This window comes from Prunus mume, linkage group LG8, assembly GCF_029339155.1.
Source record: "Prunus mume cultivar Tortuosa linkage group LG8, ASM2933915v1, whole genome shotgun sequence".
NCBI classification, from domain to species: Eukaryota; Viridiplantae; Streptophyta; class Magnoliopsida; order Rosales; family Rosaceae; genus Prunus; species Prunus mume.
The window spans coordinates 17,839,977-17,861,815 of record NC_142705.1 but is presented as its reverse complement, the minus strand read 5'-3'; the positions used below and the strand labels follow the sequence as shown (position 1 = coordinate 17,861,815).

The 21,839-nt window shown below is 36.5% G+C and overlaps 1 long non-coding RNA gene across 1 annotated transcript; it reads right to left on the bottom strand.

The window, feature by feature from the left end:
• Positions 1 to 5,482: 5,482 nt before the first annotated feature.
• On the bottom strand, positions 5,483 to 6,112 carry LOC148914909 (uncharacterized). The gene is made up of 3 exons (XR_016122766.1): positions 6,015 to 6,112; positions 5,640 to 5,749; positions 5,483 to 5,561 (listed from the first exon to the last, which is right to left on the bottom strand). It is a non-coding gene; the product is annotated as an uncharacterized LOC148914909 (long non-coding RNA).
• Between the last annotated feature and the right edge of the window lie 15,727 nt (positions 6,113 to 21,839).

Below are 21,839 nucleotides of genomic sequence, written 5' to 3'. Positions count from 1 at the left end.
GGTTGCAAAAATTCTGTAATCTCTATTATTAATCAAAGGAGCGGTGATTTCTCTATTTAGAGAAATCACAACTGAACGTAGCCAAAAGTTCTGCCGAACCAGTATAATTCTTGTGTGTTTCTAAGTGTTTTAGTATTTGCTAGTTTAGTCTATTGTCGTTGGTTACATCAAAGAACAAGATCTAGAAGGCGGGTTATTTAACAAGTGGTATCAAGAGCCTAGGTTAAGGGGTTCTACGATGTCTAAAGGGAAGATGAATGCGGATCTAGGACCTGCGTTAAACCCCTTTGACGGCAAGGATGACTTCACGGATTGGCAAAGGATGATGAAGAACATACTGATACAGCAATATTTGGATGATGCACTCAGCGATGAGAAGCCGACAGGCATGACAGACGCAACATTGACCAAGGTTCTCAAGAAGGCCAAGAGTTCCATTGAGATCCATCTCACAAGATCAGTTCGGTCACACATCACCGAAAAGATGACTGCCCAAGTAGCATGGGAAAAGTTGGACAATGTTTATATAGGCAAAATCGTGTCTAATAAACTTTTTCTAAAGGATGAACTATTCCGACTTCGACTGGAAGAAGGAGGTGATATTGAAGATTACGTATGCAAGTTTCAGAATTGCATAACTAATCTTCAAAAGGTCGAAGAAACTTACAAAGATGATGATATGGCTATCATCTTGCTGAGGTCTCTACCTTCGTCTTTCAAGCACTTTCGAACAACTCCAATGTTTGGAAAAGAGTCCCTGAAGCTTGAAGACGTGATTCAAGCTCTTTAGTCATATGCTAAATTAGATGATATAACTGAAAGCTCTCAAGGCCTTTATGCCAAAGGCAAGGAGAGGGGGCGGGAAAAGACAAAGGAAGAGAAAACAGGCAATAGAGGTAGGTCAAAATCCAAGAAGAAAAAGGAAAAGAAGGAAGGTTGCTTCGAATGTGGTTCAGCCGATCATTGGAAGAGGAACTACAAGATTTGGAAAGAGAAGAAAGCCAAGAGGGAAGGAAGCTCGGGTTCAGCTAGTGCAGTCACTGAGCATGAGAGTGACGGGGAGCTTCTTTCAGTAATATCAAGCTCCAAGGCTTTCACAAATTGGATTTTGGATACCGGATGCACTTTTCATATTGTGCAGTAAGAGAATGGTTCAATACTTACAAAAAAGTCAGTAGCGGGGAAGTTTTAATGGGGGACGATTCTTCATGTCCTGTAAAAGAAATCGGCACTGTTCGAATCAGAATGTTTAATGGGATGATACAAGTTTTGGGGAACGTTAGATATGTCAATAGACTAAGAAAGAATTTGATTTCCTTGGGTACTTTAGATGAGGCCAGCTATGGGTACGAATCTAAAAAGGGAAGACTCAGGGTAGCCAAAGGATCACTAGTGGTAATGCGGGGTGACTTACAACCCAATAAGTTGTATAAGTTAATTGGGACCACTATAGTCGGGGGAGTAGTTGTTTCTATAAATCAAGGTATAGAAGACAAGACTGAACTCTAGCATCATAGGCTTGGGCACATAAGCCAGAAAGGGTTGCAAGAACTGCACAAGCAATGCCTGTTGGAAGGCGTGTCATCTTGCAAACTGGACTTTTGTGAATATTGTGCTCTTGGAAAGCAAAGGAAGGTATCATTCACGAGTAGCAGTGCAGATAACCAAAGTAATGAGCAACTCAGCTATATTCACTCAGATGTTTGAGGCCCTGCACCAACCAAATCAAATGGTGGAGCCAAGTATTTTGTTACTTTCATGGATGATTTTTCTAGGAAGGTTTGGGTTTATTTCATGAAGCAGAAATCCGAGGTTTTTGCAAAGTTCAAGGAATGGAAAACAGAAACCGAGAATCAAACTGGAAGAAAGATCAAGTACCTGAGAAGTGACAATGGAGGTGAATATACAAGTAATGAGTTTACCGATTACTACAAGCAAGAAGGCATCACAAGGCACTTCACAGTAAAGAAGAATCCCCAACAAAATGGAGCTGCTGAGAGGATGAACCGAACTCTCATGGAGAGAGAGGAGCATGTGATTTCATGCAGGATTGCCTGATAGTTTTTGGCCAAAGGCTGTTAATCATGCAAGTTATTTGATTAACAGATCACCATCTACAGTTCTCGGTTTTAAGAGTGTAGAAGAGGTATGGTCTGAGAAGCCGGTGGACTATTCCAAGCTCAGGGTATTCGGCTGTACTTACGCACATATTCCAAGTGATGAAAGGTCCAAGCTCAAACCAAAGTCTACACATTGCATATTCTTAGGTTTTGAGAAAGGAGTGAAGGGTTTCAAGCTTTGGGATATCAACAACAGGAAAAAGGTTGTCAGCCGAGATGTTGTCTTTGATGAGACAACCATGCCTCTGAATAAAGTCGAGAGCAGTAGGGAGAAGAAAGACGATGCTGAAATTGAAGCAACAAAGATTCCGTTAATCAGTTCAGACGAAGAAGAAGCTCAGGTGGAGCAAATTGGGCAAGATGCCGAATATGATGGTTTTGAGGAAGAAGAGCATCAACATCGTTCACCAGTTAGGAATTAGGTGGAGCAAGAAACAGGGCAGATTGAAGGCACTCTAATCCGCCAGACATCCCGAGGGTTCGAACTCCAACCAACAATCCACCTGCATTCCAGAGATGCATAGCACTGGACAAACCTAATCGGAACAAGAAAAAACCTGACAGGTTTGGGTTTGACCAAGACGAGGTTAATTATGCTCTCAACATTGGTCAAGGAGATCCAACTACTTATCGAGAAGTTATAGCAAGTGATGAGCGAGATAGTTGGATAAGTGCTAAGACAGAAGAAATGGAGTCTCTTTACAAGAACTCTGTTTGGGAGTTGGTTCCTAAGCCCAAAGACAGAAAGCTAGTTGGATGCAAGTGGGTGTTTAGGAAAAAGGAATGACTACATGAACAAGATGCCGTGAGATTCAAAGCAAGGCTCATGGCTAAAAGGTACTCACAAAAGGAAGGGGTGGATTATGATGAGATCTTTTCACCTGTAGTCAAGCATACTTCTATCTGATTGCTTTTAGCAATGGCAACTCAGCATGACATGGAGATTGAGCATATGGATGTGAAGACAGCGTTTCTTCACGGGGATCTAGAGGAGACAATTTTCATGGCTCAACCAGAAGGGTTTGTTGAATATGGGAAAGAGAACCTAGTATGTCAACTAAGAAAGTCCCTTGTATGGCCTGAAACAGTCTCCAAGACAGTGGTACAAGAGGTTCGATTACTTCATGCTGAAAATTAATTTTAGAAGATGTTTATTTGACTGTTGTGTGTACTATCCTGTGTTCCAAGATGGGATAATCATATTGCTATTGCTATATGTGGATGACATGCTAATCGCTTGTCAAGACAAGTCTAGAATTCAAGACTTGAAGAAGATGTTGAGCAAGGAGTTTGACATGAAGGATCTAGGTGCAGCACAGAAGATCCTTGGCATGGAAATTCAGAGAGATAGGACCACTAGAAGGATCTGGATATCACAAGCCAAGTATATTAAGAGGGTTCTTGAGAAGTTCAACATGCAAGAAGCAAAAATAGTTTCGACTCCTTTGGCAGCTCATTTCAAGTTAAGTGCGCAACAATGTCCTAAGTCCGAGGAAGAGTAGCAAGTAATAGAGGTGCCTTATGCTAATGTTGTGGGCTGCCTTATGTATGCAATGGTATGCACACATCCCGACATAGCTCAAGCAATCAGTGCCGTTTCCAGATACATGGCAAATCCAGGGAAGCAACATTGGGATGCAGTCAAGTGGATTTTGCGTTATTGGAAGGGTTCTTGGCGACAAAGGATTATGTTTGAGAAGCAAAAAGAAAATGCAAGGGTGTTGGGATATGTGGATGCTGATTATGCAGGGGACTTGGACAAGAGAAGGTCAACTTCTAGTTATGTGTTTACATGTGCAAGAGGACCGATCAGTTGGAGGGCACTATTGCAATCAATTACAGCTTTGTCGACCACAGAGGCAGAGTATATTGCATTGGCCGAAGCTAGAAAGGAAGCAATTTGGCTTAATGGCTTGGTAAGTCAAATGGGAATCACCCAAGATTGTGTGAAGCTGAAGTGTGATAGTCAAAGTGTCATTCACTTGGCAAAGAATCAAGTTTTTTCTGGAAGATCAAAGCACATTGAAGCAAGATATCACAGAATCAGAAATTGGGTGGAGTCTGAGGAGATTTGGATTGAAAAGATTCATACGGATGACAATGCCGCAGATTTCCTTACAAAGATAGTGTCAGGCAAGAAGTTCAAGCATTGCTTGAACTTGATCAATCTCGTTGATTGATTAAAGTGGAGCACCTCCTCACTTGAGGTGCAATGAGGCAAGAAGAAGATTGCCAAGGTGAAGACTTTTGAAGATTTCCAGAGCCGCTTCAAGGAGGTTCAAAGATACTCTGGAGTGCAACGATCAGGACTTGGTTTGACTCACCAAGGTGGAGATTGTTAGGATTTTGGCTCATCAAATATGTCCTAGTTGGTTTAGGATTGTTTTAGGAAAATTAGAGGTATACCAATTCTTGTCCTAGAAGGATTAGGAAAAAATTTCAGTTTTCCTTATTCAATTTGGGTTGGGATTTCCAGAAGTCTATTAGGATTTGGATAAGTGTACTTTCCTAATCCACTTAGGAATAGGAATTCAATCAGCCTTAGGGCATGTAAGCCAACTCTATATCTATAAATAGGGTGTGGCAAGGCTTATTTTTAGCGAGGAAAAATAGCCAGAGACAGCCAAGAGTTTTGAGTTTAGTTCTAGGGTTGCAAAAGTTCTGTAATCTCTATTATTAATCAAAGGAGCGGTGATTTCTCTATCTAGAGAAATCACAACTGGACGTAGGCAAAAGTTTTGCCGAACCAATATAATTCTTGTGTGTTTCTAAGTGTTTTAATATTTGCTAGTTTAGTCTATTGCTGTTGGTTACATCAAAGAACAAGATCTAGAAGGCGGGTTATTTAACACTACTTGCTTGGTCACTAATGTTTTTCAAAAAATTGGTAACTAATTAGGTTTACCTCTCTGTGTTCTTTATTTATTGTATTGTTCTTTATTTATTGTATTACAATATGAAATCACAATTAATTTCTTTTAAACAGTTCTGTAGATAAAATTTATAGCATTGAATAATTCATTGCATTCAAAAGCGATCCATATATCTAACATTCTTCCAACAAATTCACAAGATGTCTCAAAAACAAAATGCTACATGCTTAAGTTCAACCTAAATGTCAAGTGATTCCCAAAAACAAATAACATAAGATTCATCACTAGTAGATGCACTAAACCGGGAATTAACAAAATGCAAGAATAATTAGACTCAAGAGCTAGCTAGCACATCTCTAATTAGTTGCTTAAAGTTTATCTATCACTTGTCCGAAGTAACTGGAAATTAGGAACTCATTGATGATAAAGTCGAGGATAACTGGAAATTAGGAAATTAGTATATTGTGCAGTTTGCAAAAATTGTATTTTAATAAGATGAGAGTTATAAGCTAACCTCATTGATGATGAAGTCGAGGACAACTGCTATAGCAATCTTTTTACTAGTGCACTGATCAAAGTAACAAAATTAGATAAGACAATAGCTTTTACTACACTAGGCCCCATCCACGTCCACATTCAAATCTACCTTGAAAAAATTATCTGGGAATATTGAGACAGCGACTCAATGCTGTCAACTTGTATTTGGATGCTGGTCAAGATATGTTTCCAATTGCCCTGTTGCTGCCAAGATAAGACCTAGAATTGCAATGTCACAGATGTCAAATCAAGTACAGAGACTTAACGACTTGATAGAGCATCACTGAATGTAAATGAGAATTGTAAAGAGACAATCCGTAATGTACTTCGAAACAAGCATGGCCCAAGTTCTATATCAAACACTAGAGATACAGCAGAGAAACATGGTAATTCAAAGATGCATGTTGCAATACATACATGTCTCCCAATTATAACAGGAAATGTGAGTATATGACATCTAAAGCTCACTTGTTTGTACTAGTACCTAAAAAGAGAGCTGAGGGCTTCCCAGGCCGTGATTTAAATTCTGGATGAAATTGCCTCCTACATAGAATGGATGGCTTGGAAGCTCTAAAATCTGCAGAATAGAAAAGTAACAAAATCTTGTAAACAGTCAAATATTCAAATTCAATCCTTTTCAGTAAATGGCAAGAAAGGATTGTGTGCAACTATAACCAAGTAAATTCTGACAAATGCTCACTACAAGTGAGCATAAAAATTTTAGGCCCGCTTCTTCAAGAATTCCAATAACATCTGGGTTCACCTGCATCATGACGAAATCAGACCATGTCCACCACATAAAAGCACTTGTGAAATATCATGTTTCACCTGAAGTAAATTACAACCAACCACATATCTATGCCGATGCCTTTCATCCACATACTCCAAGTTATGGTACCTAGAAATTGATGGCAATACCAGATTACGAATGTTAAAAGTGGATGCTAATAGTGGAAAATTAAGTTTCAAAGTGGTGGTCTTCTGGGATTTTTTTTTATATAAGCAGTCACAGATACAACATATAGTTGAGATGTCAGGAAAGACTTCCTGCAAAATAATAAACTAGCCAACAAAGTTGAAGAGTTTTACAGTATAAATGCAATAAAGGTAAAAGTTCAATTGCGTGTGCCATGGGTTCTTCCAGATCGGCAGTGTTTGAACACATGGCACCCGCACCGACTTTATGTATAAATGCAACAAGGTAATCGAACTTATAATTTGAATTTTCAGTAACAGACAGGTTATCTATTGTATATCTCAAGTTGAACGTAGTAATAGATAATGAACATACAACTTTGAAGTAATGCAATCAGAGCCGAAAAGTGTTCTTCGATCCCAGTCTCATGTGCTTCCCATATGTGTTCTTGAACCCTATATGCAGACATAAAAGAATGAACTATCACAGGAAGAATGTTGCAGCCATATGTACATAACTGAATAGGAAAGCATCACCATAAATTTGTATCTCGGGCATAAAAACTACAACAGATTTGGTGTATGTTCATCGAACTCATGCTGTCCACCCTTTCTAAACTCAAAACCTAAAACAAGTAATTAAATTAGGGCTGATATATGATCTTAAAATTAGAAGAAAACATGTTAGTGAAAGAAATGTCGCTTAGGGATCTTGCGAACTCAATCACGGAAGTCTGCATGCCCAAACAAATCCCAAGGTAAGGAACATTATTCTCTCTGGCATACTTTGCAGCTAATATCATACCTTTCACACCACGATCTCCAAATCCACCAGGAACCAAGACGAATGCAGCATTCTGCAAATGTAGAATAGATCGAAACATAATTACGCAGACCCTCAATCTGCACTGGCAAAGGGAAGATAAGGTAGCACTGAGGTTTCCAACTTTGGGTTTGGAAGAAGACCAGATAGAAGAACATTCAGTTCAAAGGACCAAATTTCCAGCTGTTTAAATTCATGGTCAACTGCATTACGCAAACAAAATCGGTCAGAAAATCAATGGATTGTGAAATTCAACACAATATATAACAGTCTAATCAGGACATGCATTGTTTATATCAGAACATGTCCACTGCAAACTGAAATTCACAAGAAGTAGTAGATTAAAAAATAATGCAATAATCAGAACTGAAATCAAAATTGAACCTAAAATCAAGCTCTGCCGGAGTACCAAAAGAAAACCTAACTGATTTAAGGACACAAAGTTTTGCTTAGAAATCGGGAATAGAGAATCACACTCAGAGTCACAATCGTACTCAAATCTAACTTAAATGAAATCGAAACTAACATTGAAAGCAAAGAGAAATAGAAAGCTCACATGATATTGGAAGAAAACTTAGAAATTGAAACGACAGAGACGAAGAGGACGACGCTCGTCGGAGAAGACGGTATCGCTCTCTCTGGTCTCACTGGTTACCGAGCTCGCTCATCGAAGAAGATCGACGCGGTCTTGCTCTGAGCTCTCTCTGGTCTCGCCACGCTCGTAACACGCGTTTTCAAAACAAAAAATAAAGTTTGAAAAAGTTAGGCTAACATAAGTAAGGCTAGTTTGCAATATGTGTTGGTCGCTAGCTTTATTTTTTAAGTTGTTTTTAGTGACTAATTTAAATATTGGTCAGAAAATTTAGTCATTAAAAAATATAAAATATTTCTTAATCAATTTACTGATCATGTAGTATTATTGGTCATTAAATTTACTGTATTTGTGACCATTATTAAGGTGGTCACAAGTAAATTGGTCACTACTAACCTTTTTTCTTGTAATGAGAGAGTATGCCCCCAGTACTGACACTAGAGAAGATATGCCTTCTAGGAGTAAAAGGGGATGATTCATTGTAGTGACTCAATAGAATATTTAGTGAAAGGAGACATATGGTTTGCTACATTTCCAGATGATCCTGATGGCCTTGGGGAGCCACTTGGATATGTATCTCTCTTGTGGGAATGACTATGGAGGATGAAAGATATGAAAGGTTATGTAAAGGCTATCTTTCAAAATTTATTTGCTCCTACAACCTTGGTACAAAGGGATACTCAAAAAGTCTTGTGGATACAATGAAGTGATTTAGTGGTGTTGTTTATCAATGAGGTGCACACTTGAAGAAAAACACCAAACACACTTTAGAATTGACAAGGACACTCAAGAATGTCTAGAGGCTATTGCTGCATATTATAGTCTCTAGATGAATTTTGCTTTATGAAAATAGGAGGAGGAGAGTTTGTGAATGAAATTACTACAAAAAGTGAAAAAGACGACCAGAAAAACACGACGGTTTAAGTGAAAACCGTCGTTGTTTTTTAAAAGACGACGGTTTTATAAAACCGCCGTGTAATAACACATTAGACAACTAAAAAATGGAGTTTCAAATGGCTGTTCATAAAACACGACGTACTTAATTTAAAAACCGACGTCTTATGGAAATAGGATTTTCAAGAGGTAAAATCATAGCCAACAAATAACGGCGGAAGTTATGAACCGACCGACGTAGAAAGTAAAGACGACGGTTTCAAAAAAAGCCGTCGTTTTACCCGAAATTAACACGACCAAGTTTTCGTATAAGGCGCCGTATAATTACAAATAAATCCACGGCGGTAAAATACAAAATACCGCCGTATTAAATTAATGTACAACTACGGCAAAGGTAAATATAACGACGTCTTTCTCGTATTTCTACGACGACATCTTTAAATCTTACCAAGTTGGGGTTTTCATATAACGACGTATTATAGAATTTAACGTCGTATTTGTCCACTTTATACGTCATACATTATATTTAAACCGTCGTCTGAATAAGAATTTTTTTAACAATTTATTTCTTGGATTTTGTTATCCTACGTCGGTAGATCTACTTAACGACAAGAATTGAAATAACCACGACGGTTTATATAGAAAACCGCCGACATAATCAGATTATTCTGAGATCACAAGGGTTAGGAAATCTTACAAGATGGAACTCTGTTGCTCATCATAATCTTACCAGAAAGACAATATTTTAGAGGTTAATGATGTATGTGTATTTGTGTCTTTGAGATACACAAACGCACATACACATTAACATCCAAAAAATTGCTTCTGAAATTTGACGACGGCAGCCTCAGATTTGCAATCAGAGAGACAATTTTTTGGAAGTTGATGATATGTGTGCGTTTGTGTATCTACACAAACGCACGCACACATCAACATCCAAACAATTGCCTCCTAAAATTTCATGACGGCAGCCACAGATTTGCAATCAGAGAGACAATTTTTTGGAAGTGAATGATGCGTGTGCGTTTGTGTATCTACACAAACGCACACACACATTCACATCCAAACAATTGCCTCCTAAAACTTCACGACGGCAGCCACAGATTTGCAATCAGAGAGACAATTTATTGAAAATTGGTGATTTGCAATCAGCCACAGATAACCAACATTCAAACAATTGCCTCCCAAGAGATGAGGTGAGACAGAGAAAGGGGCAAGAAGAAGTTGAAACCCTAATCGAATACTAAAACTGAAAGAACCCGTGGAAAAAAACCCTATTTATAATTAAAAAACCAAATCCACGTCGGTTATATTACACATAACGACGTTTAACAAAAATAATCCTCGTCGGTAACAAATACATTACGTCGTTTTATTCTTACTTAAGACGACAAGAAACAACGACGGTATAACAAAAACAGTCGTTGTTTTATATTTTTATTTGATTTAAATCAGTCACCTAGAAAAGAAACTTTACAAATTCTAGAACATTAATTTCCTCGGGAAAAAAAACTATATCTATAAGGCACTGTTTTTGAAAAATAAACTATAAGAAAAAGGGGAAAAAAATTATATTTATAATAAAAAAATAAAATCCACGTCGGTTATATTACACATAACGACGTTTAAAAACGAATCCACGTCGTGAAAAAAATAATACGTCGTTTTAGTTTAGTGTTATCCACGTCGGTATATTACAATAAAACGACGTATATTATAAAAATAAACGTCGTAAATTTAAAACAACCGTCGTGTTAAATATTTCTACCATGACGCGAGATATTGAGTTATCGACTTTTATTTAGGAGTTTACTACGGCGGTACCTACAACACTACTGTCGTATTTATGTACCACGTCATAAGTTCAAATTAACGTCGTAGTTTGTCTATTAATACGTCGTCGTTCTATGTAAACCGCCGTCTTATTACTATGAAACGGTTTGTATACATATACAACTTTTCGTCTACCTGACTTACACATGCATGCTTCCAAACCCGAGAAAAATTTCAATCTCAGAAAACTTTTCGTCTTTTTCCTTGTCGAGCATTAGAGTATCTCATCGTCTTCCTCTTGTCTTCGTCGCCTCTGAACTTGAACACCAAAATCCGAGAGAAAGCTTTCATTGCACGCAAAAGGTAAGCTTTCATTTCTCACTATTTTTGTTGCTATTTTGCATGCTCATACTGTTTTTGTTTTGAAAATCTTTTTACCTTTTTTCTGGTGAAAATCATTTTTATTCTTTCCAAGTTTGATAAAATACACAGAAAGAGAGGGAAAGTTTCAACTTTGAACACAACTAATTCAACTAAATAAGACGACGGTAGCTTTGTATTTACGTGGTTAAATATGTAGACCACAATGGTTCGTCATCGTCCTAGCGTCGTCTTAAAATTGATCTAAGTTGTTTTTAAAATGACGGTCAATTTTTATTTGCTTGTTTAGTTGCAGGTTTGATTTCTCTGAACCATGGTTTTCGTTTTTCCTAATTTGATAAAATACAGAGAGAAAGAAAGTAGGGTTTGGTATCTTATATAGACGACGGTATCTTATTATTGACGCCGTGTGAATGTTCATACCACGACGTTATACTAAGATACCGTCGTCTATAAAAAGATGCCAAAGCTTTTTTTCTTTGTATTTTATCAAATTAGGAAAAACAAAAACCATGTTTCAGAGAAATTAAACCTGCAATCAAACATTCACAGAGAAAGAAAAATGTTTTTGGTTTCTTATAAATACGACGGTAGCTTATTATTCACGTCGTGTGAATATCCATAACACGACGTTATATTAATATTTACGTCGTGTTAATATGAATATCACGACGTCGTGTAAATATCGCCGTAATAAGTTCTTATTACGTCTTATTTAATATTGTTTCGTTCGTTGTTTAAACATTTATATTGTTTCTTCTTTAAACATTTATTACGTCTGATGTTATGTTATTACGTCGTGTAAAATCTTATCATACGTCGTAGTTTATAAATAACCGTCATTTGTGTTCTAATTTTTTCCCGAAATATTTTCACTTGCAGTGTTTGTTTATTCTGTAACCATGGTTTCTCAAGACCAAAGTAAGTACTCTAGCTCCAAAAAATGGAGGTAAGGAGCTTGGAATGGTAACTCCTCAAGACAAGCCCTTGAAGAAGATGAAGTTTGTTTCATCTGCTGAGACAGAACCAAGCAGCACGACAACAATTTCGAGGATTCAAAGTCAGGTCGAGGTATGAGCACAATGCCTCGTGTTGTGAAGAGAAAATTGCAGAAAATCAAGCCAGTTGTTGAGTACAATAAAGGGGGAAAGGATGTGGCCCTGCACATCTTGAGATGCAGATCCTACATTGGTGTGTTGGCACGCTCCAGAGTCCCACTTGTGGACAAGAAATGGGCTGAAATCCCCAATGATATAAAGGAGCAGATTTGGGAAGCCGTTGACATGGCTTTTGTGGTAGGTCAAGGGGGCAAGACCTCGGTGTTATCTTCTGCTGCCAAGAAATGGAAGGATTTCAAGTCTACACTGACGAGGCATTATATCCTTCCATACATCAAGGAGAGGGAGAAATTAAGCCAACCCCCTGAAGTATATAAATTCATAGAGAAAGCAGAATGGGATGCCTTTGTAGCTTCAAGGTTATCCAAAGAATTTGAGTCTGTGCATTCTCAACATTCACAGATTAGGGAGAAACTTGAGTACAATCATCGATTGTCTCGAAAAGGATATGCTGGTTTGGAGGATCAATTGGAGGAAACCATGCCTGGGGTAGAAATTGATCGATCTACCTTATGGAAGAAAGCTAGACAGGACAAACATGGTAACATCCCGATCCAAAGGTGGCAGAGAAAGCAAAATTAATTGTAAGCCTACACACTCTGTTTTAAATTTTTATTAAACTGTGTATAATTCTTATTACGTCTTATGTTATATTTTTCCGTCGTGTGAATGATTTTACTACGTCGAAATATTTTAAAAAACGTCGTGAAAGATCTAAAACTGGAATCACAACTCTATTTTCTGTAATTATAGCATAAGACGTCGGTGGTTAATTTTTTCGTCGTGTTAATGTTATTACTACGTCGAAATGTTTTCAAAAACGTCGTGAAAGATCTAAATCTGGAATCACAACTCTGTTTTCTGTAATTACAGCAAAAGACGTCGGTGGTTTATTTATTGCGTCGTTTTAAACAACTAACCACGTCGGTTTTAATTAACGTCGTTATAAATATATTATAACGTCGATTTCTATATTGGTGCGTCGTGTGAAATTATATAATGCGTCGTTTGTTTATAAATAACCGTCGTGTGTTTTCTTGTGCTGACTTTTTTGTATGTCTTTGTTTTAGGATGAATTGCAAAAACAAGTGGCTGAAGGCAGTCTGAGTTTAACTGGCGATAATGATGTGTTGACCTTGGCTTTGGGTCCCGAGCATCCAGGAGAGTAAGAGGGGTAGGTGCTGGGATTTCCCCTAGGCAATTCTTCAATTTACCTAGACCACAGAGGGTAAAGTTTGCTGATCAATTGAAGGAAAGTGTAAGAATTGTCCTTCAAGAAGAGACTAAGAAGATGGAAGCTAGAACCAAACAATTAGTAAAGGTGAGAGGGAACATTTACTAAGTCAGCTTTCCCACCTCATCCCCAATTTTGATCCAAGCATGCTTTAACCGAAAACTAGCCCCTGTCAAAAAACCAAGGTCTATAGCAAAGTCCCAAAAATTCAATGTCGATAAAGCAAGCTGTTCTGGGGCTGAAGGGAGATCCCTACATTTAGAGGATGATACTTGAAATGGGGAACAAAGGAAGAAACGGTAACATAACAACTTTGAATTCTCTGTTTTTTTAACATTAGACGTCGTTATTATGAATAAACCCGTCGTTTTAAAGACATACCACGACAATTTTATAAATAACCCGTCATGTTTATTTAAATATCACGTCGTATTTAGTTTACTTGTTTTACACGCCATTAGACGTCGTACTTTGTGGTTTTTAGACGACGGTTTTAGTCCTTAACGACGTAATATACAATTACCACGACGTTTATTATTTACCATCGTTTAATAATTTTAAGACGTCCATAATTCTTACATACCGCCTTAGGTTATGCCTTACCACGACGCTTTGGTTTAATTTTTTTACTCTCTGTACAATCTGTCTTATATATATATTTCTTTATTATTTAAAACAGAAATCTGGGGCTTTAGATAATCAAGATGAAGAGAAGAAAGAAGAAAATAAAGATGAACAGAAGATGGGAGAAAAAAAAGATGAAGGGAAGAAGGAAGAAAAAAAAGAGAAAAAAGATGAAGGCAAAAGGAAGACACAAATGATGAAGAGAAGAAAGAAGAAAAACAAGATGAAGAAAAGCATGACGAGGAGGTATATTCTCATAACTTTGCCTTTTTAATTTGTTTTTCACATTTCAGACGTCGATATTTTTCTTTAAACCGTCGTTTGTTTTCACATTAGACGTCGGAATTTATTTTCTACGACGTAATAAATTATCTAAAACGACGGTATTTAATTACCGTCGTTTAAATTATAATCAGACGACGTTTTTTAATTTAAACCGTCGTTTTTAATGAATTACCACGTCATTTTATTTTGCTTTATTTCTTTAAACAGGGTAATGAAGTAGTTGATTATTCAAATGTGGAGGTGCCATCTTCCTTACAATCCCTTTGTGGTTATGTGGAAACTACACTAAAGCCACAGGGGAAAGATCATGACCTTCAACATTGAGAAGGAGGTGTTTGGTGCAGATCAAGTACCTTCGTCTTGCATGAAGATATTACACGATTTGCGAGCATGGAAGAAATTGGGGCTATGGTTGCAATATATATGAGGTTTGTCCTAATCAAATATCAAACATTATATCATAAGACGTCGGTTGTTTAATTATTGCGTGCGTTTTGAACCACTAACCACGTCGTTTTTTTACCGTCGTGATAAATTAGTTATCACGTCTGCTTCTATTTCAGATTCGTCGTGTGAAATTGTATAATACGTCGTTTGTGTATAAATAACCGTCGTTTGTTTTATATATTTAGGTGCTTATATGATCTTTTGAGAGAAGCAAATATGTGCAGCATGGTTGGCTTTATCGACCTGCTCAAGTTAGTGCCAACGCTAGGTCACTAATTGATAGATCACGAATTGTAGCATCGACTTGAGCAGATGGTGAACAGATTTTCATGATGCCTTACAATCCAGGGTTAGTCTCCTTAAAAGGATTTTGTTTGTATGATTTTCACTAATTGACCACTTATAAAACTGTTTAACTAATTCTGTGTCGTTTGAAACATCTAACCACGTCGGTTATTTATTTATTGAGTCGTTTGAAACAACTAACCACGTCGGTAGTTAATTATCGTCGTGATAAATTTATAATGACGTCGATGATTAAGTTATTACGTCGTGTGAAACTATATAATACGTCGGTTTTTATAAATAAACGTCGTTTTCCTCGTGCTTGACTTTTTATATTAACCGTCGTTTTTATTTTATTTTTGTGCAGCCGTCATTGGGTCTTGCTGATTGTGAGGGCAAAGAGGGAAACCGTCTATTTTCTGGATCCTCTGCCTGGAAATCGTGTGGTTGATGAGGAGGGCAAAAACATCGTGAACAGTGCTTTAAAAATTTATAATTCCACATAGAGACCAGGCCGTAAAGCACCAATTTGGAAAACTTTGCGGGCACACCAAAGCAACCCGGCAATGTCGAATCGGGTATTATGTGATGCGCTTCATGAGGACATCATCATGGATCCTTCCTTGGAGTTTGAGAAGAAGGTAAGAATAAAATTTTCAGAAACATTTTTTGTGGTTTTTGTATTATCAGCGCGGTCATTTAAAATTACCGTCGTTGAATCAATAGACTACGTCGGTTATGAAAAAAAAACGTCGTCTGTGTCTGAATTTCTTTTTATTTTGTAAAGCTTAATAATCATTGTTTATGGATTGCAGTTTGCCAAGGGAAAAGATCAAGCGCCATACCCCAAGCACCATTGATGAAATCGAGGAAAGAATGGGCAGAGTTTGTTTGCCTTCATATGGATTAGAGGATTTTTGGAACACTTGATATTTTTATATGTACTAATTTTGTCTATAATATATAATGTACAAATTTTGTCTATAATATACATCCTTTTTTTCCCTGAAAATTTGCTGAGGTTTTCATAATATAAAAGAAAAAACAAATTGCGTAACCGACGTGTAATAACTTTCCAACGACATAATTATGTAAAAAACCGACGTAAAATGATATTTAGACGTGATGGGACGTACATAAGACGTCGTTTTGATGACAATTTCGCCATGGTTTCGCTTTTAAACGACGTCCTTTTGAACAAGTAAGTCGTTTATTAGGGTTTAGGTTAATACCTTATAACGACGGTGATTAGGTCGTGGAATATGTATTTTACGTCAGATGGTGAAACATCCGTCATGGTTTTTCTTTTAAACGACGTCCTTTTTACATGTGAGTCGTTTATTATTATTTACAACGTCGTGGTTTGTTGTTGATATAAGAATATTTTATTAACGTCGTGGTTTGTTGTTGATATAAGAATATTTTATTATTTTTAATTCAAAATTTTAAAAATAAATTCAAAATAAATTCAAAATATTCAACTTCAACTCCTATGAAGTCATTGATATATTTTCTTCCCCCTAAAACCCAAAAAAATGCAGTTTGTGTAATAAAAGATTAAAATGACCAACCTAAATAAAATTGTTTTGATGAGTCATAGCATCACTTATATAGTTTGATGGTTTAGGGTTTAGGGTTTGGGGATTAGGGTTGTTATTTATTAGGGTTTATGGTTAAAGTATAATTTTTGGGGTTTAGGGTTTATGTTTGTTATTTATTAGTATGTAAAACCATAAAAAAATTTATAAAATTAAATTTTACAAATATATAATTTATGGTTTTAAAGTTTAGGTATTACTTTTAACGACGGTGATTGAGTCGTGGAATATTGAGTTTGTCGTATGGTGAAAAATTCGACGTGGTTTCTCTTTTAAACGACGTTTTGTTTACACGTAAGTCGTTTATTATTATTTACAACGTCGTTAGTTACTTAACCCCGCCGTGGTTTGTTGTTGATATAAGAATATTTTATTATTTTTAATTCAAAATTTTAAAAATAAATTTAAAATAAATTCAAAAAATTCAACTTCAACTCCTATGAAGTCATTGATATATTTTCTTCCCCCTAAAACCCAAAAAAATGCAGTTTGTGTAATAAAAGTTTAAAATGACCAACCTAAATAAAATTGTTTTGATGAGTCATAGCATCACTTATATAGTTTGATGGTTTAGGGTTTAGGGTTTGGGGATTAGGGTTGTTATTTATTAGGGTTTATGGTTAAAGTATAATTTTTGGGGTTTAGGGTTTATGTTTGTTATTTATTAGTATGTAAAACCATAAAAAAATTTATAAAATTAAATTTTACAAATATATAATTTGTGGTTTTAAAGTTTAGGGTATTACTTTTAACGACGGTGATTGAGTCGTGGAATATTGAGTTTACGTCGTATGGTGAAAAATCCGACGTGGTTTCTCTTTTAAACGACGTTTTGTTTACACGTAAGTCGTTTATTATTATTTACAACGTCGTTAGTTACTTAACCCCGTCGTGGTTTGTTGTTGATATAAGAATATTTTATTATTTTTAATTCAAAATTTTAAAAATAAATTTAAAATAAATTCAAAAAATTCAACTTCAACTCCTATGAAGTCATTGATATATTTTCTTCCCCCTAAAACCCAAAAAAATGCAGTTTGTGTAATAAAAGTTTAAAATGACCAACCTAAATAAAATTGTTTTGATGAGTCATAGCATCACTTATATAGTTTGATGGTTTAGGGTTTAGGGTTTGGGGTTTAGGGTTGTTATTTATTAGGGTTTATGGTTAAAGTATAATTTTTGGGGTTTAGGGTTTATGTTTGTTATTTATTAGGATGTAAAACCATAAACAATGTTATAAAATTAAATTTTACAAATATATAATTTATGGTTTTAAAGTTTAGGGTATTACTTTTAACGACGGTGATTGAGTCGTGGAATATTGAGTTTACGTCGTATGGTGAAAAATCCGACATGGTTTCTCTTTTAAACGACGTTTTGTTTACACGTGAGTCGTTTATTATTATTTACAACGTCGTTAGTTACTTAACCCCGCCGTGGTTTTTCATAGTTTTAACGCCTTTTTGATTTTGCGTGGTACATAGTTTTACCACGTCCTTAATGTAATAAGCGTCATATTTAATGTTAAATTTTAACGCGTGTTTTTGTCGATGTTTTAAAAGCGCGCTTTCTTAAAATATTAGCGGGACCTAAAATTTTCAGATTTGGCTCTTATTTTTATACTTCTAACCCTGAACCCTAAAATTTTCAGATTTCGCGCAACATAACATTTCGCTCTCTCACTTCATCTATAATTCAAAGTTGGGCCAGGTGTGTCAAATCAATTTGGTCATAATCATGAGCTCTGCCAACTGTAAGTACAAACCCTCTCTTCCCTTGTAAATTCATTGAATGATATATTCGTTGTTTTGTTAAAGGGTTTTAGGTATATGTTTAGCGATCTGTTAATAATGTTGTTGGAGGTATGGGTTCATGGATTTTCTGTTTAATGTTTTCTTGATCACTCTCTGTTATGTTGAATTAGAATGGATTTCATTTTGTCGGATCTTTTAATCACTCTCTGTTATGTTGAATTGGGAATGGATTTATTGTTTTCATGCTTAGTATATGTTGGTTTCATGTATATGTTGGTTTCTTGCTTGGTTTCATGTCTATGTTGTGTTCTTAATAGGGTTTTGGGATCTTGAAAATAAAGCTGGATATCGAGCGCGTTTTCGAGCATCACAGCGGTTTTACTTTAAACCGTCGTTTATTATTTATACACGACGGTGTTATTTAACTACCGTCGTGGTTATAATTAGACGACGTAAAATCCGTGCGTCTATATATATCAAATACGTCTGTTTTTGTTTAAAAACCGTCGTCTCTGTTGTATATTACTTGCTATTAGACTTTATATAATCTGCTATAGTGATGGTCATTGCTTGTCTTTTCACTTTATTATATATAATAGGGTATAGTGTCGGAGATGGATAAGTCATGGATGCACTTGGATAGAAGATCGAAGGCATATGAGTTAGGGGTGGAAGCATTTTGAACTTTTCATAGAAAATCTTCTAACTACCACACATATCCGTTGTCCATGTGTTAAATGTGTTAATTTGAAATTGTTTGGGGTTGGAATTATAAGGGATCACTTATACTTTAATGGAGTTGACCAAAGCTATAAGAATTGGACATTTCACGGAGAACAACAGGAAGCACTACTAATGCTAGTAGAAATGTTGAAGAAGATGATGACCATAGTAGGTACAGTTTTGTGTCTAAAGAAATAGAGATGGATGATAATGATTTTGGTGATTTTGGATCTGAGTCCTTATGAGTTTGCCAATGTGATTGGGGATGGAGATCAACCATTGTACCTTGGTTGTAGAAAGTACACGAAGTTATCGGCATTAGTGAAGTTGTATAATTTGAAGGCAAAATATGGGATGAGTGATGTCTGTTTCTGAATTATTGATACTTCAAGCGATTTGCTTCAGAAGGAAATACAATACCGGCCTCTATGTATGAGGCAAAAAAGACTTTGTGTGCATTGGGGCTGAGTTATGAGAAAATGCACGCATGCCCCAATGATTGCATCTTGTATAGGAAGGAGTATGAGGATTTAACTCATTGTCCTAATTGTGGTATCTCAAGGTGGAAGGAAGGCAAAGATTCAATCTTGAAAGAGGGTGTGCCAGTGAAGGTGGTGTGGTATTTTCCTCCAATTCCAAGGTTTAAAAGGATGTTTCGATCACATGAGACCGCTAAGAGTTTGACTTGGCATGCTGCTAGAAAATCAATTGACGGTTATATGTCTCATCCAGCGGATTCCCGTCTTGAAACTTCTTGATGATAAATGGCCCAAGTTTGGTAATGGCGAAACTTGAGATTGGCTCTTTCATCGATGGATTCAATCCCCACGATTCTCTAAGTAGCAGATATAGTTCTGGCGTTATCTTAGTTACATATAATCTCCCTCCATGGCTGTGCATGAAGCGAAAGTTCATGATGTTGACCTTATTGATTTCGGTCCTAAACAACCCGGAAATGATATAGACGTCTACTTGGAGCCTTTCATTGATGATTTAAAATCTTTGTGGGATGGGATTGGAGGAGTGTATGATGCACATAATGGAGAATACTTTACACTCGAGCTGCATTAATGTGGACAATTAATGATTTCCCGCCTATGGAAACTTATCTGGTTGTGTTGTTAAAGGATATAAAGCTTGTCAATATGCGGCAATGATACACCTAGTCACAGGTTGAAAAATGGCCACAAAATTTGTTACATTGGGCATAGAAAATGGTTACCGATCAATCATCCATATAGGAGGCAACGTGCAGCTTTTAATGGGAAAGCCGCACGCCTCTGAGCCATTAACCGGAGAAGAAGTGCTGCATATGGTTGAAGATGGTGACAGAGTTTGTTGGAAGAAGAAATCAATATTCTTTGATCTCGAGTATTGGAAATACCTTCCTGTGAGGCATGTCCTAGATGTTATGCACATTGAGAAGAATGTTTGTGATAGTATCATTGGTACATTGCTGGAGATCCCTGCAAAAAATAAAGATGGGATTGCTGCTCGATTAGATTTATTGAACATGGGGGTCAAAACTGATTTGCAACCCGAGTATGGAGAAAAGGCGTACTCGTTTGCCTCCTCGGGCCTTGGAATTTGTCAAGAGCAGAGAAGAGAGAGGTTTGCAATTCTTTCTATGGTATGAAGGTCCCTGAAGGTTATTCTTCAAATATAAAAAATCTTGTATCTTTACAAGATTCAAGACTTCTTGGCCTTAAATCACATGATTGTCATACCTTAATGCAACAATTGCTCCCTGTGGCAATTCGTTACTGTTTTGGAGAAGCCTGCAAGGTATGCAATAACTCGTTTGTGCTTCTTCTTCAATGCTATATGTGCAAAGACTGTTGATGTTTCCAAGCTAGATAAGTTGGAAGAAGATGTAGTAGTTACTTTGTGTTTGCTTGAGAAGTACTTTCCCCCTTCATTCTTTGATATCATGGTTCATCTAGTAGTACATCTTGTTCAGAGAAGTTCGTCTGTGGGCCAGTATATTTTAGATGGATGTATCCGTTTGAAAGATATATGAAAGTGCTAAAGGGGTATGTTCAGAATCGTACTCATCCCGAAGGTTGCATTGCTTGAGCGGTATATAGTGAAGAAATTTGTAGAGTTTTGTACCGAGCATTTATCGATGTTAGTACAGTTGGAGTGCCTTCAAGCCAAAGATGGGAGTTTCAAAGCCATTATCAGGTTGCACAGTGAGCGTAGTTGATCGGGACTGTTGAACCAAGCACATCTATATGTCTTGGAGAATACGGAGGAAGTCCTACCTTATATCGAGTGCGTATGAGTTTTATTCTTTAAGTTTCCATTTTAAATTATTTCTTATGTTTATCTTATATGTTTGGGACCGTAATACTTGAATTTTGTGTGTCATGTAGGCAACATATGATCCACATCCAGACCGCTTATCCAAAATTTAGAAAGAGAACAAAGTAGCTGCAGGATAAGCACAATAGCACTTTCATTCAATGGCTACGCTTCAAGGTATATGTTATTGAATAACATATTGGACTTTTAATTTTCTTCTTTCTATGTTAGATTGAATTAAGTTATGATTAATTTGCAGGTTCAAAGTGAACTTAATGAGGAAGACAATCATGGCGTATCAGAAAATTTAAGGTGGCTAGCATGGTCCAAACATGGCAGTGCCATTATATAGGAGCTATCTCATTAAAGGTATTAAATTCAACATCAAGGCACAAGATGATGTGCGGACAACTCAAAATAGTGGAGTTTATTTACTTGCACATACTATGCAAGTTGCTAGTGCCAAGGATAAAAACCCAATTCTCTCAAATATGGGTTTCTATGGTGTCATTCAAGAAATTTGGGACCTTGACTACCAAAAGTTTACAATCCCAAT